At 48.3% G+C, this 14,311-nt stretch overlaps 2 long non-coding RNA genes across 2 annotated transcripts; one reads left to right on the top strand and one right to left on the bottom strand.

The window, feature by feature from the left end:
• Positions 1-406: 406 nt before the first annotated feature.
• Positions 407-8,631, bottom strand: LOC103790217 (uncharacterized). Its single transcript, XR_616402.6, has 3 exons — positions 8,480-8,631; positions 810-883; positions 407-656 (listed from the first exon to the last, which is right to left on the bottom strand). It is a non-coding gene; the product is annotated as an uncharacterized LOC103790217 (long non-coding RNA).
• Positions 7,864-14,162, top strand: LOC144581199 (uncharacterized). Its single transcript, XR_013531753.1, has 2 exons — positions 7,864-8,073; positions 10,272-14,162. It is a non-coding gene; the product is annotated as an uncharacterized LOC144581199 (long non-coding RNA).
• The last annotated feature ends 149 nt before the right edge of the window (positions 14,163-14,311 follow it).

The following is a 14,311-nucleotide window of genomic DNA, read 5'->3' on the forward strand; positions in this document are numbered from 1 at the left end:
AAAAAAAAAAGAAGAAAATATTGTGAATTGTGTTTTCTTCCTAAACCTAAATAGGCCTCCCTCTCCTACCTAATTTTGGATTCACGTTTTGTGGTTTTAAAAACATTTTTGTTAAAAATTTTTTTTCTTTTAAATAGAGATGAAATCTCGCTATTTTGCCCAGGCTGGTCTTGAACTCCTGGGGTCAAGCAATCCTCCTGCCTCAGCCTCCCAAAGTGCTGGGATTACAGGCATGAACCACTGCACCCGGCCTGAGTTCCTTTTTTTAAAGGGTGATTCAAAATTGTATAATCTTCAGGGACCACAAAACCTGGGTCCACCCCCATGCATTCAGGCACACACATGCACACGAATGATTGCACATGAGCATGCACCCAACATGCACACATACACATATTCCAGAAAATTCACAGAATCACAAAATTATCACAGATTTATTCAAAGCCTGCTCCAAAGAGAATTATTTTTGCTAATTAAGTTAATTTGACTAATTAAACTAATTTGCCCATTGGTTCCCCCAGTGCCTTCTGTTCCTTTGTCACCTCCCAAAGAAATTGCAGAGGACTGCTTTTGGCCATCATTGCACAATTCTCTCAGACAGAAGGAGTGGTTTTGCTTCCTCTTTCATCTGTCGAGTATTTTAAGATTACCATCATCTGTTATGCAAAAAAAAAAAAAAAATCAAACCTTCATTTTTATGTTAATTTCCGTGAACTAAACTTTCATTTTGTTCTATTGGCATTTATAGAAAGAGGTTTTTTGGGAGTCTGTTATTCAAAGTTAAGTGGATGCAACCTGAAGAGAGGTACCTTGTCTCTGGGAATCTATGAGAACATCCTCCTTGGTAGGGAGGTTCTGGTACCATCATGGGATTTTTGCTGACCTAGAAGAGGAAACATAAGAGGCATAAGGGATGCCAGATGGTGAAAAATAGGTTTACGGCACCAAAATAGTGTTGTTTCTTTTTTATTAAAAACTAGGCTAGTATTGAATGCCAGAAGGCGCGGAATCCAGCACTGAGTAAGAATCTCCACATTTAGCATTCATCTTGGCACGCATGACAAGGCAGGACATGGTGGGCGCCTCAGACTGATGGGGGACACTGCTGCAGGCCAGCTGCTGTGGCACACAGGATCTGGGAGGCCTGAGGGAGCCCTCCCACAGGCCTGCAACTGGGAGGGTCAGCTTGGCCCCCGTCCCCCATCCCCATCACCATCATACTGGAATCCAAAGCCCTGTACTCTCTAACTCACCACATCTCCTTCATACTAGATTCTTATTTTTTTTTTTAGATGAAGTCTCTCTCTGTCACCCAGGCTGGAGTGCAGTGGCTCAGTCTCTGCTCACAGCTCACTGCAACCTCCACCTCCCCAGTTCAAGTGATTCTCCTGCTTCAGCTTCCCAAGTAGCTGGGACTACAGGTGTCTGCCACCACGCCTGGCTAATTTTTGTATTTTTAGTAGAGACTGGGTTTCACCATCTTGGCCAGGCTGGTCTTGAACTCCTGACCTTAAGTGATCCGCCTGCCTCGGCCTCCCAAAGTGCTGGGATGACAGGTGTCAGCCACCGTGCCCAGCCCTTCATACTGGATTCTAATATTGAAGAATCAGGAAGGCTGGCATCTTGACCTCCAAGAAGTCCTAGCTTCTTCAGCATCATGGACGGTAACTGCCATCTTTAAAAGTTTCCCCCATACTGGGTGCGGAGGCTCATGCCTGTAATCCCAGCACTTTGGGAGGCCGAGGTGGACAGATCACCAGGTCAGGAGTTTGAGACCAGTTTGGCCAACATGGAAACCCCATCTCTACTACTATTCAAAAATTAGCCAGGCATGGTGGCAGGCAACTGTAATCTCAGCTACTCCGGAGGCTGAGGCAGGAGAATCGCTTTAACCCAGGAGGCAGAGGTTGCAGTGAGCCGAGATCGCACCATTGCACTCTGGCCTGGGCAACAAGAACGAAACTCTATCTCAAAACAAAACAAAACAAAACAAAAAAAAGCCATGGCCGGGCTCAGTGGCTCACACCTGTAATCCCAGCACTTTGGGAGGCTGAGGAGGGCATATCACCTGAGGTCAGGAGTTCGAGACTAGCCTGGGCAACATGGCAAAACCCCTGTCTCTACTAAAAATGCAAAATCAACTGGGTGCAGTGGCACACACCTGTACTCCCGACTACTCGGGAAGCTGAGGCAGGAGAATCACTTGAATCCGGGAGATGGAGGTAGTAGTGAGCTGAGATCGCACCACTGCACTCCAGCCTGGGCAATAAGAATGAAACTCCAGCTAGGCGTGGTGGCTCATGCCTGTAATCCCAGCACTATGGGAGGCTAAGGCGGGTGGATCATGAGGTCAGGAGTTCGAGACCGCGTGGCTAAGATGGTGAAATCCTGTCTCTATTAAAAATACAAAAATTAGCAGGGCACAGTGGCAGGTGCCCATAATCCCAGCTACTCAGGAGGCTGAGGCAGGAGAGTTGCTTGAATCCAGGAGGCGGAGGTTCCAGGGAGCTGAGATAGCGCCACTGCACTCCAGCCTGGGTAGCAGAGTGAGACTCCATATCAAAAAAAAAAAAAAAAAAAAAAAAAAAAGTCAAACTCTGTCTCAAAAACAAAACAAAACAAAACAAAACAAAACAAAACAAAAAACAAGTAGGTGATAGATTGTTTGCAAATACGGCCACAATTTCACTTCACTAAAGTACCTGGAATAGCTGAATTCACAGGAACAGAAAATAAAAGAGGTTGCCAGGGGCTGGGGGGACTGGGGAAGGAAGTTATTGTTGAATGGATCTGGAGTTTCAGTTTGGGAAGATGAACAAGTTCCGGGATGGACGATGGTGCTGTTTGCACAACGATGTGAATGTACGTAACGCCACTGAACTGTACACATAAAATACAATGGCGAATTGTGTGCATTTTTATCACAATAAAATCTTCTTAAAGAGAAAATACAGTATTTACAATGCATTATGTATTTATTTATTTTTTTTTATTTTTTTGAGATGGAGTCTCACTCTGTCACCCAGGCTGGAGTGCAATGGCTCGATCTCAGCTCACTGCAACCTCCGCCTCCACAGTCCCGGTTCAAGCAATTCTCCTACCTCAGCCTCCCGAGTAGCTGGGATTACAGGCACGAGCCACCATGCCCAGCAGATTTTTGTATTTTTTAGTAGAGATGGGGTTTCACCATGTTGGCCAGTCTGGTCTTAAACTCCTGACCTCGTGATCCACCCGCCTCGGCCTCCCAAAGTGCTGGGATTACAGGCGTGAGCCTGGCCTTCTTGGCCTTATATGGAGACTTCATTGGATAGGCATGAAGCACGGACATCCATTTAGAAATGTGATTGGGCTGGGCGTAGTGGCTCACACTTACTTTGGGAGGCTGAATTGAGTGGATCACCCAAGGTTAGGGGTTTGAGACCAGCCTGGCCAATATGGGTGAAACTGCGTCTCTACTAAAAATACAAAATTAGCTGGGCATGGTGGCTCATGTCTGTAATTCCAGAATTTTGGGAGGCCAAGGCAGGCAGATCACCTGAGGTCGGGAGTTTGAGACCAGCCTGACCAATATGGAGGAACCCTGTCTCTACTAAAAATACAAAATTAGCTGGGCATGGTGGTGCATGAGGTTGCGGTGAGCGGAGATCACACCACTGCACTCCAGCCTCTGCAACAAGAACAAAACTTCATCTAAAAAAAGAAAAAAAAAAAAAAAAACAATGAGCCGGGCTTAGTGGCACGCAGCAGTAATCCCAGCTCCTCAGGAGGCTGAGGCAGGAGAATCACTTGAACCTGGGAGGCAGAGGTTGCAGTGAGGATCACTTGAATCCAGGAGGTGGAGGTTGCAGTGAGCTGAGATCAGCTGAGATTGCACCATTTCACTCTAGCCTGAGCAACAACAGCAAAACTCTGCTTCAAAAAAAAAAAAAACAGTACCTTAAGCCTGGGTGCGGTGGCTCATGCCTATAATTTCAGCAGTTTGGGAGGCCAAGGCAGGTGGATCACCTGAGGTCAGGAATTCAAGACCAGCCTGGCCAATATGCTGAAACCCGTCTCTACTAAAACTACAACAACAACAACAACAAAAATTAGCCAGGCGTGGTGTGCACACCTGTAATCCCAGCTACTCAAAAGGCTGAGGCATGAGAATCACTTGAACCCAGGAGTCGGAGGTTGCAGTGAGCCAAGATCACACCACCGCACTCCAGCCTCGGCAACAGAATGAGACTCTGTCTCAAAGAAAAAAAAATATATAGTGCCTTGTTGGCATAGAGATCTGGTACAAGTACTGTGCACAGCGTGCGAAAACATCCCCATCGCGCCGCGTGGCAACAAAGTGGAATTGAAGGACAGGAAAGTTAAGGCAAAATCCATCTTCCACAGAAAGAAGAAACTTCAGTACTGTAACATTTTTGCCAGAAGTAACTACAACTTTGAAAAGCCCTTCTTTTGTGTGATATTGTCAAATATATGTTGGTTTTTGACCCTAGTTTCCTGGCATACAACTCTGAAAATCCTCAGCATCTCCAAAGTGATGGCCTGTGTATGCTGACAATGACTGACGGCTGGAGCCCCTAGGTAGATTCAGGATGGGGGCTGCTCCCCAAAAAGACCAAGGCAGGATTAGAGGGTTGGGACTTTCAGCCCCACTCCTATCCTCTGGGGAGGGGAGAGGGGCTGCAGGTTGAGTTGCTCACCAGTGGCCAATGGTTTAATCAATCACGCCTAAAAACCCAAAAGGACTGGGTTCTGTGAGCTTCTGGATAGCTGCACACGTTGAGGTTCCTGGAGGGTGGTGCACCCGGAGGGGGCATGGAAGCTCTGCGACCCTTCCCCCATACCTTGCCCTATGTATCTCTTCATCTGTATCCTTTGTAATATCCTTGTTAATAAACTGGTCAACATGTTTCCCTGAGTTCTGGGAGCCGCTCTAACAAATTAAATGAACCAAAGGAAGGGGTGGAGGGAACCCCAATTTATAGCCCATCAGTCAGAAGCACAGGTGACACAACCTGAGGCTTGCCATTGACATCTAAAGGTGGGGCAGTCTTGGAGACTGAGCTGTCAACCTGTGGGATGTGACGCTATCTCCAGGTAGTGTCAGAATTGAATAGAATTAGAGGACACCCAGTTGGTGTCCACTGCAGAACTGATTGCTTGATTGCTGGTGGGGAAAATCCCCACATATTTTGGGGTCACAGAAGTGTTCTGTGTTAATTGTTGTGTGAGGTCAGAGGAAAAGCAGTTTGGGTTTTTTCCACTCAGACTTTGGCTTGCTAGAAAACAAATGGAGGCCAAGTGTCGTGGCGCACCCCTGTAATTCCGGCACTTCGGGAGGCTGAGGAGGGCCGATCACTTGAGCCCAGGAATTTGAGACCAGCCTGGGCAACACAGGGAGAATCTCAGCTCTGTTAGCTGGGTGTGGTGGCATGTGCCTGTACACCCAGCTACTTGGGAGGTTGAGGTAGGAGGATCACTTAAGCCTGGGAGGCCGAGGCTGCAGTGAACCATGATTGCACCCCTGCACTCCAGCCTGGGCAACAGAGCAAGACTCTGTCTCAAAAAAAAAAAAAAAAAATTAAAAAGAGTCTGGGTGTGGTAGTTCATGCCTGTAATCCCAGTAATTCGGGAGGCTGAGGCAGGCAGATCACCTGAGGTCAGGAGTTCGAGACCAGGCTGGCCAACATGGTGAAACCCTGTCTCTACTAAAAATACAAAATTAGCTGTTCGTGATGATGCACGCCTGTAGTCCCAGCTACTTGGGAGGCTGAGGAAGGAGAATCGCTTGAACCCAGGAGGTAGAGGCTGCAGTGAGCTGAGATTGCATGACTGCACTCCACCCTGGGCAAGACAGATCGAGACTCCGTCTCAAAACAAAACAAATCAATAAATAAAAAGAAAAAGAAAACAAATGGAGATCCCAGCTTGGAGTTCGTTGCCATGCCTGCTCTAGCCCCAGCAGAGGCTGTCCTGGTCTCAGCTTCAGCAGTGCAATTCTTACTGCACTGACTTAGTGAGCATGACTTAGCGATCACTCAGACAACTGCTCTCCCATGTGAGGATGGTGAGAAAATGACGCTGCAGCCAGCGTCAGAAGTCTCATTTTATAAGCAGCCATACTGAGCTGTGCTGGCAGTGATGCCCTGTATTTGTCACTTTCTTACAGAGCTCACAGAAGGTGTGCTTCATCTTTGGGATGCTGAGATGAATAGGCTTTGCAGAGAATGTGACAGTTTTTTTTTTTTTTTTAAAAGACTCCACTTTAAAAAGTCTAAAGACATGCATGTTTAGCTGTTTGGGAATGCAATTGTTTCCTTCTTGAATGTCAAATATAAGAGTACTGAGGTGGGGTGCAGTGGCTCACACCTGTAATCCCAGCACTTTGGGAAGCCGAGGTGGGAGGATCACAAGGTCAAGAGATTGAGACCATCCTGGCCAACATGGTGAAACCCTGTCTCTACTAAAAATACAAAAATTAGCTGGGCGTGGTGGCACACGCCTGTAGTCCCAGCTACTTGGGAGGCTGAGGCAGGAGAATCTCTTGAACCTTTGAGGCGGAGGTTACAGTGAACCAAGATCGCGCCACTGCACTCCAGCAGGGTGACAGAGAGTGACTCCACTCAAAAAAAAAAAAAAGAGTGCTACAGGCCAAGCACGGTGGCTCACGCCTGTACTCCCAGCACTTTGGGAGGCTGAGGCAGGCAGATCACCTGAGGTCAGTAGTTCGAGACCAACCTGGCCAACATGGAGAAACCCCATCTCAAAAGAAAGGGAAGAAAGGAAGAAGGAAGGAAGGAAGAAAGAAAAGTTATGTTGATGGAAGAAAAAAAGAAAACTCGAGGTGCCGTATAAGGAGGCCCATCTAGCCTATTAGAAGATGAGGGGCCATCTTAGACATTTTAGAAGGAACTCCAGTCAAAACTAGCAGAGGAACGGTCCAGCCAATCACTGGAATGGTGAGAAATAGTAAACTATGGTTGCTTTGGGCCACTAAGTTTGGGGTGGCTTGTTACACAGCCAAGCCTAATTAAAACACAAGTTCAATTTATCTTATTATTAAAAAATAAAAATACATAATGAGGGAGAGCAAGTGGGAAAAATATAGGTGAAAAAAATGGCCCTACATTGGTAAATTTTTTTTCTTTTTGATGACATGGTCTTGCTTTGTTGAAGTGGCAAGATCACAGCTCACTGCAACCTCCTGGGCTCAAGTGATCCTCCCACCTGAGCCTCATGAGTAGGCACCTGCCACCAAGTCCAGCTGCTTTTTAAATTGTTTTATAGAGATGGCGGTCTCACTGTGTTGTCCAGGCTGGTCTTGAACTCCTGGGCTCAAGTGATCGGCCCGCCTCTGCCTCCTAAAGTGCTGGGATTACAGGCGTGAGTACCACCTGGGCTACGTTGGTCATTGTTGAAGGTGGGTGTTTATTACCTACTTACCTACTTTTATGTCTGTTTGAAATTATAATAATAAGTAAAAAAGAAGTTAAGAGGGGGTTGGAAAGATTTCATTAGAAAATTTTATATACATGCTTGATATTTCACACTTCCCTAATGGCTTGTATTTAATTTTCTTTTTATGTTGCTTTTTGTTTTTAAATATTTACCAGGTTAGCTTTTTAAAAAAGCTTTCCTCCTTTTCCTTTTTTTTCTTTTTAAGTTGAAGCCTTGGAGGTGTTTTCATTCCGTTACAGAAAGCACCACCCTAGCTTAAAATGTATTTAATTTTCTTTACATGATTACGTAATATAGGGAAAATGAAATACATGTTTTTCCCGCTGGGTCCCATTTTGACCCCAGAGTGCGGTAGAAATCTGTACATTTCCTGGATGTCTGTGGAGGTGGGGGGCGGGGGAAGGCAGGGAGGGAGCCCAGCTGACTCTACATCCAGAAACCTCTCTCAAGGCAGCCCGCGCCCCCAACAGGCAGGATTCCAACAGTGCAGAAGCCCCCAGGCCCCGAGTCCGGGGTGGCGAGGGGTGGGGGACGACGAGGTCGTCCAGCCTCCCGGGGGAGCCACCTTGGCCCTCCCTCCCTCCTGCTGGCTGGGTGCTGCGCTGCGGGGCTACTCAGGTTGGTAACTGTGTAAACTGACGCTAGGGCCGCCGCTGGACGGTGGAGGTGGGGGTGGGGGTGCTGCGAGGGGCGGCAAGGCTCTCCCTAGCTGCGACTACGGAAAAGGCGGGTCAGCCTCCATTACAAAGCGCTGCAGGAGGGGCCAGAAGCTTGTCTTGGCCAGACCCTGCATCCATCCTGCCCAGGTTCCCCGCCAAGTTCCCCCTGGGCTGTGATTCTTGCGGATTTCAACACCACACTGTGGAAGCGGACATGCCCCCGCGTGCACCCCCGAAGTGAAGGGGCGCGCGGCAAATGAGGCGGTGGGACAGTGGCCAGAGCAGACCCCAGCGGGGTGGCCCGCCCGGGAGGTGTCTGAGGGTCCCCGGCTGAGGGGTGAGGGGCGCGGCCGGGCGGCACTTACTCCGCGAACGCCACCAGAGGTCGCCTGGAACCCAAGTTTCAACCGCCTGATAGCTCCTTTCCCCGCTTCCTAGCGATGTTTGCCATGACGGCCGCTAGTTCTCCGACCTGGAAGCCACTCTCCTTTCCTTCCAAGGACGCCCAGAACTCTCCAGGGGGCCGGGGGGTGGTGAGGGAGGGAGGAGGGAGAGGGTGAGGGAGGGAGATGGCGTGGAGAAGAGAGGGAGGGAGGAAAAGGAACGAACTGCATTGGCCTGTCGCCTCTGCACGGTAAGATTCTGGCACCCTGGGTCCTGGCCTCCTCTCCTGGGGCCAAACGTTCCGGTTCCCGATGCCAGGCTGCAGAAAAAATGAGCACACAGAGCACGTGGACTAGCACACAAACAAGCTTATTACCTCTTTTTTATCTTTTGCACACTAATTAATAAACAAACTACTGCAACGGAAAAAAAGAAAGCAAGCAGAATGCAAACAGCCTCTCGGTGGCTCTGTTATATAAGAAAGACGCACGGAGGCTGCTTGGTGGCCAAAGAATTCCTCCAATGCCCGCTCCAAAGCGGAGCCCTGCAACGGCCTTAAATCAAAAGGAAAGCGGGCGTCAGCAGCAAGCACAAAAAGCAGGGCCTAATTCAGCCAGGAACGAACACCATATTCCTGCGGGGGTGGCGATGAGGGCACGACGATTACAAAACGAAGCCCCCCTGAAAGCGCCCTGACCTACCCAAGACACACCATTCACTTCCTTGAGATTTCTGCTGGCAACTTCCATGGAACCATACCCGCACCTCCACCCCCGTGACCAGAGTTGCTGGGGCTGGGAGCTGCCCCAAGCACTGCGCCACCAGCGTCCCCTGGCCCAGGAATTTAGGATTGGGGTAGAGAAAGGGCAAACAGTGTCTATGGAAAGCGGGAGAGGATCCTGTGTAAACAGGGGAGCTGGGGAGAGAGAGGCCACCGGGATTCTGCCTTCCACCTCACTGCAGCCTCCTCCCAGCAGCTGTAATCATGGTTCCCGAGGCACCTATGACCTATAACGTCCTTCTGAGACTCAGTGAGCTAAAAACTTCTGTTACTTGCACGCAGCAGAGTTCTAAATAATATGCCCTCAAAACCAAGCTTGCATTTTCATTTTGCTTTTTTATTTTTTTAAATAGACTTTTTTTTTTTTTTTAGAGCAGTTTTAGGTTCACAGCAAAATAGAGAGGAAGGCGCAGAGATTCCCCATATTCCCGACAGCATCCTCCTAGCATGGGAATCTTATCACCCAGGAGCCGCAGCTGACATGAGGGTTCACTCTTGTACATTCTGTGGATTTGAACTAATGCATAACGCCACACATCCACCATGATAGTGTCACAAGGAGGATTTTCACTGCCCTAAAAATCCACTTTGCTCCACCTATTCATCCCCCATTCCCACAACATCTGGCAGCTGCTGACTTTTTTTCCCCCTTCTCCATAGTCTCGCCTTTTCCAGACTGTCATATAGTGGGAATCATACAGTATGCAGCCTTTTCAGATTGGCTTTCGCTTAAGTAATTCCTTTTACTTCTGCAGTTAAAGTTTCCTGCTTACATTTTCCCAACCCTTCTCTCATTTAGAGTACACGGCACGTCACATCTTCCAATTGAGGAAAAATCTCATTTCAGGCCTACAAATAAATTAGAATCAAGTATTTTTCCTTTCAGCAAAAGGAAATTAACATGTGTGGAAAACTTGAAAGGAGAGATCCCGGCATTTCTATTTCCAGCCATAGCACAACCTGTCTAAAGCGTTCTCTGATTCTTCTTCCAGACAGGGAGTTTTAAACACCTGGGGAAGCATGTGCAGAAGATCGGTTTCCTCACCCAAGGATGGGCACGACCCTGTGGCCTAGCATCCATGGCACGGTTCTGAGGGCTGCCTCCCTCTGCCCGGGCAGTGTGGTTCCATCTGCAGTGAGGAGAGTCCAGCGGCGCTCTGGGTCGAAGCAAATCCATGGCGCCCTTCTGCAGGAGCACCTGCAAACACTCATCGCCTCCTTATTTCTCCGGAGGTCTCTCACTTAATCCCCACTTTTTCTGCAACACTCTCCCGTCAGCCATAATAAGAGCAATAGCAGTGTAAATGTACTGACTGTTGACTATGTTCCAGGCACCCTTCTTTTTTTAATTTAATTTAATATTTTTGAGATGGAGTCCCTCTCTGTTGCCCAGGCTGGAGTGCAGTGGTGCGATCTCGGCTCTTTGCAACCTCTGCCTCCTGGGTTCTCGTGCTTCAGCCTCCTGAGTAGCTGGAATTTTAGGCATTTGTCTCTACACACGGCTAGTTTTTGTATTTTCAGTCAAGACAGGGTTTCACCACGTTGCCCAGGCTGGTCTCAAACTCCTGACCTCAGATGATCCATCAGCCTCGGCCTCCCAACGTGCTGAGGTTACGGGCATAAACCACTGTGTCCGGTCTCCAGAAACCTTTCTAACGGCTTTATTTTTATTTATTTACCTATTTTTAAAATTATTTATTTATTTATTTTAGACAGAGTCTCACTCTGTCACCCAAGCTGGAGTGCAGTGGCACGATCTTGGCTCAGTGCAACCTTCACCTCCTGGGTTCAAGCAATTCTCCTGCCTCAGCTTCTTGAGTAGCTGGGATTACATAGGTGGGCACCACCATGCCCAGGTAATTTTTGTATTTTTAGTAGAGATGGGGTTTCACCATGTTGGCTAGGCTGGTCTCAAACTCCTGACTTTGTGATCCGCCCGCCTCGGCCTTTTACAGGCGTGAGCCACCATGCCCAGCTTATTTACCTATTTTTTTTAACCTTTTTTTTTAGACAGAGTCTCACTCTGTCACCCAGGCTAGAGTGCAGTAGCATGATCATGGCTCACTGCAGCCTCAACCTCCTGGGGTCATGCGATCCTCCCACCTCAGCCTTCTGAGTAGCTGGGAGTACAGGTGGCACGTGCCACACCTGGCTAATTTTTGATTTTTTTTTTTTTTTGTAGAGATGAGGGTCTCACTATGTTGCCCAGGCTGGTCTTGAAGTCCTGGGCTCAAACCATCTTTCTGCATCAGCCTCCCAAAGTGCTAGGATTACAGGTGTGAGCCACTGCACCCAGCCCAACACTTTTATCATTATATTATTATTTTCATAGACATGGGGTCCCACAATTCTTCCACCTTGTCCCCTGGAGTAGCTGGGACTATGGGCCTGCTTCACTGTGCCTGGCTTATTCTTCAGTTTCAAGATGTTAGTTAACTTGCTCAATATCACACACTAGTTGGGAGACAAAGTCAACACAGGTGGATCACTTAGCAAGGCAAATGGCTACAAGTCCTGTTTAATAAAGCACACATTCAGTCCAAAACAGTTGAGGCCACAGAGTGTAGGATGTAGTTACCTATGGGAAGGTCCCTAAAAGAAAGAGGTGAACGAAGTTTTGAAGATGTTCCATGATCAGGTATTCAATGGGAAGCTAAAACAATTGGCTGAAGATGGCCCGACTGACCTTCGACCCTGGGGGTCTGTGTGTGATTCTCTTATCTTGGCTTTTGGGGGCTCCAAGTCTATTTGCCAAAGACCTTTTTCTTCTTTTTTGTTTGAGACAGAGTCTCGCTCTGTCACCCAGGCTGGAGTGAAGGGGTGCCATCTCGGCTCACTGCAACCTCCACCTCCCAGGTTCAAATGATTCTCCCGGCTCAGCCTCTGGAGTAGCTGGGATTATAGGCAGCTGCCACTGCACCAGCTAATTTTTATATTTTTAGTAGAGACGAGATTTCGCCAAGTTGGACAGGCTGGTCTTGAACTCCTGACCTCAGGTGATCCGCCTGCCTTGACCTCCCACAGTGCTGGGATTACAGGCGTGAGCCACCACCTGGCTATTTGCCAAAGACTTTTCGAGTACCGTCAGCCAAAGTGCCAGAGCAGCTTGTACCAAAGCATGGACTGTTGCCGAGTCAGTTGCTCAGAACTGGCAGTCTCTGGTCAGTTGGGTCAGAGTAGCTCATTAGCGTGGGGTGTGTGTTGCCTCCAAAATCCAATGACACCAAATAGTGTGCCTCTTCTTTTTTTTTTTTTTTTGAGGCAAGGTCTCACTCTGTTGCCCAGGCTGGAGTGCAGTGGCACAAACACGGCTCACTGCAGCCTTGTCCTCCTGGGTTCAAGCAATCCTCCTGCTTCAGCCTCCCGAGTAGGTGGGAGTACAGGTACACGCTACCACACCCAGCTGATTTTTTATTTTTTGTAGAGACAGATTTTGCTATGTGTTGCCCAGGCTGGTGTGCCTCTTTCTTAATGGCAAGTGGTATAGCCTCTCTTTCACTTTGGCAGTGACACCCCACCTTCCTTGAGGTGGTGGGAATGTCTGTATGTGAATAGTGAATCTAGTTTTTGAAGAAGCCATTAGAAAGGCGAGGGAAGGGAGGGAGTGGCAGTCCAGGCAGAACAGGGCAGAGGCATCGCAACAGAGCGCAGCAGATTACCAAAGAGGAACCGTGACCAGGCGCAGTGGCTCACGCCTGTAATCCCAGCACTTTGGGAGGCCGAGGCGGGTGGATCATGACGTCAGGAGATCAAGGCCATCCTGGCCAACATGGTGAAACCCCGTCTCTAATAAAAATACAAAAAATTAGCCAGGCATGGCGGCGTGCACCTGAAGTCCCAGCTACTGAGGAGGCTGAGGCAGGAGAATTGCTTGAACCTGGGAGGCCGAGGTTGCAGTGAGCAGAGATCGCGCCATTACACTCCAGCCTGGGTGACAAGACCGAGACTTCGTCTAAAAAAAAAAATCTAATAAGGTGTGGAGGCTCATACCTATAATCCCAGCACCCTGGGAGGTTAAGCGAGGGCAGATCACTTGAAGCCAGGGGTTCAAGACCAGCCTGGCCAACATGGTGAAACCCCATCTCTACTAAAAATACAAAAATTAGCCGGGTGTGGTGGCGTGCCTCTGTAATCCCAGCTACTCAGGAGGCTGAGGCAGGAGAATCGCTTCAACCCAGGAGGTGGAGGTTTCAGGGAGCCGAGATCCCTCCACTGCACTCCAGCCTGGGGGACAGAGCAAGATTTCGTCTCAAACAAAAACAAACAAAAATTAACTGGGGATAGTGGCGTATACCTGTAGTCCCAGCTATTCAAGAGGCTGAAAGTGGGAGATTTCTCAGCTCCTCACCACACGGGTCTCTCTATAGGGCTGCTTGAGTGTCCTCACAATGTGGCAGCTGGCTCTCCCCAAAACAAGTGATTCAAGAGAGAGCAAGATGATGGGAAAGGAAAATAAAAACTCATTGGGACCCCAATTAACTCTGCCAAGAACAAAAAAATTAAGCTGAAAGCTGACTCATGCAAGAGGCTGCCTTTCCTTTTATTCCTAAGCAGACAGCTACCGATAAAAGGTTAAACATCTCCACAGGCAGCTGCTCTATGTTCACCTTATCTTATGGAAAGTGGCGATTACTGAGTGCGAGATTCATACATAATTGACTATGCCTGTACTTGCTTCTTTTCTCTCGCAAGATGTGGATTCAGGAATGCGACCATACCCTTCCTCTTTCTCCTCCAGCCTGCTTTTCCCCTTTGAATACCGAAGCCCTCAAAATCATCTCTGGAGAAAGGCACGGACCACTCACTAACTGTTTCTGTGACTCATGTTTATTTCTTCTTGGCATGTCCTTAACCTTGGCAGAGTAAACTTCTAAATTGATTGAGACCTGTCTCAGACACTTTTTGGTTTACAGTGTAAAGTGCGATGTCTTTCATGGGCTACCTTCCGAAGCCACACTGTCACACTTCTGCAATCTCCTACTGAACCAGTGAACACTGAGGTGTGAGGATCATTTGGGGCCATCTCTTTTTT

The sequence above is a fragment of the Callithrix jacchus genome, chromosome X (genome assembly GCF_049354715.1).
Source record: "Callithrix jacchus isolate 240 chromosome X, calJac240_pri, whole genome shotgun sequence".
NCBI lineage: Eukaryota > Metazoa > Chordata > Mammalia > Primates > Cebidae > Callithrix > Callithrix jacchus.